This window comes from Amblyomma maculatum, chromosome 4 (genome assembly GCF_055883805.1).
Source record: "Amblyomma maculatum isolate TAMU_Amacu chromosome 4, ASM5588380v1, whole genome shotgun sequence".
Taxonomy (NCBI): domain Eukaryota; kingdom Metazoa; phylum Arthropoda; class Arachnida; order Ixodida; family Ixodidae; genus Amblyomma; species Amblyomma maculatum.
The window spans coordinates 142,557,297-142,559,595 of NC_139347.1; positions in this window are offsets into that span (position 1 = coordinate 142,557,297).

Sequence of the window (2,299 nt, forward strand, 5' to 3'; positions counted from 1 at the left end):
AAAGTGAGGATTTGGGCTCGCCACAGGTGTCGCAGTGAGGGGGCAAGCCAGGGTGAAGGCATGAGAGACGGTAGGGGGAAACGAAACATTCCGTCTGCAATTGTCGCCATGTAGCACTGGATAAGGGTGACAAGGTGCTGTGTTGTGGTGGCAGTGTCATGCGGTTGTGTTTGTAGAGTGTGGTGATTTGGTGGTATGTAGAAAGGACCGATGCGGCCTCCTGCGCGGAGTTGGGTGCCTGATCATGCGGGGCTCGGGTAGAGAGTTCTTGAGCCAGCGCATGGACGCGCTCATTACCGGGGCTCGAGGCATGCCCTGGGATCCACGTTAGATTAACCGTTCGGTCGAGAGAGGTGGCGGTGGCAAGAATATGATGCGCGGCCGGTGTCGCCACGCGCCGCCCGAGAATCTGTAAACATTTCGGTAATGTCTTTATCAATAGCTGAATGGGCAAGCGCGAGTGCGATGGCGGCTCCTTCCGCTTCTGCAGGCGAATTAGTTCGGATAGTGGCGGCGGCCCCTACTCTGCCATCTTCGTAGGCAGCGACTGCAGTGAAAAATCCTGCTTTAGAATTCCCTGCCGCGTCGACATAGAGGATATCAGAGCGGTTGCGGTATCTTTCGGTGTAATAGCTGGCTCTAACTTTCCACCTTCCCTGATAAAGGCAAGCGCCCGTGTTGCGTGGTAGGGGCTTCTGGTATATGTGATCCTGCGTGCCCGGAGAGATCATGAAAGTTGTAGCACTTGCTGGAGTGGCGATAGGTGGATTGAGACGGAGTTGTCGCAGTAGGCATTGTCCTGTTTCCGTGCGACTCAGGCGGACTAATTGGTTGGTGCGTTGAGCTTCCATTAATTCGTTCACGGTATTGTGAGTACCAGTGGCCAGCAGACATTCTGTGCTAACCGTCCGTGGAAGACGTGGGGCGGAGGTTAAGGCCATGCGTATTAGGATGTCCGCCTGCTCTGTTTGGCTCTGGGTGAGTATATGATATGGGAGGAGGTATGTGATTCGGCTAATGATTAATGCATTGGTCATATTGAGGGTTTCGCGTTCCTACAGCCCATGGTTGCGCGCAGCCACACGCCTGATTAGTCCAGCAACCTGCTTGGCCTGTCTTTGCAAGAGTTGAATGGTGGCGGTTGCATCAAGTGCGTTGTTCCGAGAATCTTAAGCTGAGACACAATGGGCACTGGGTTTCCGTACATGTGAAGTTCAATAGGGGGATCTCCGGGTATGGGTTTAAGCTGCAATAGTTCCGATTTAGTTGGGGAGCATCGGAGGCCTGTGTTTTCTAGATAGGTGGCGGTGATGTCTATGGCAGACTGCAAGATATTCTGGGCTGTTCCAAGGGATCCGCCTGTTGTCCAGAGGGTTATATCATCTGCATATATGGCTGTGTGGAGCTCTGATGATGCATTTCATATTACTGTGCACGGCTGACAATGTGACATCCGCCTATAGCCACAGAATAATTTATACTGGAATTAGTTTTGTCACCTGTTTCGATTTTGATTTCAACAGCCGAGCGATGGCTGTGACGACAAAATCAATTCGAGGTCACGTGACGGGTTAAAAAAAGCAGCGATATAATCGGTCTTGGGTGCTTTGAATTCACTACAACAATAAAGCCAGTCTGCCTCAATGACAAAAATCAGAATAAATAAATAGTTTGCGATTATACCACTATTTCTCATGCCGTGTGTGACCTCGATCTGATTGTGAAGTCATATCTCGGCTGCTGCAACCGAAATAAGAACTGGCGAGAAAAGAAAATTCAATTGAAGTTCATACTGTGGTCGTAGACGGAAACCGCGGGCTGATCCCTACATGAGAATGTCTTACGCATCCTTGAGAAAAAAAAAACGCCTGTAAATTTGGTGTCTACACTTCATTAAGCCTACAAGATGGGATAAGGTTGTTTTTAGAGGGGAAGCTGTAATTTCCGGGCTGCAAACTAGGACTTATTCATTTTGGTGGTGATTTAACTAGTTCGCGTGTATTGCTTTCACACTCGGATTCAGTGGCCGAGCGTCTTAACCACTGTGTTACCGCGGTGGGTGGAATCGCTATTTATGACCAGGTTAAATAAGATTATACCCCCGCCATTTTTTTACTTTCCTTTTTCGTATACGGTCACATTGAAGACAAATTTGATTCCGCCCGGAGAGATTTTCACACACATATACTCCATGATGGCTGTTACGCTGTGGCCGCGGTCTGGTGAACCTGGTCGTGGAGCTGGCTGCAAAAGACAGTTCAGTAGGTACGGTGACTTGAAAAAGCAAAATATACTGGAA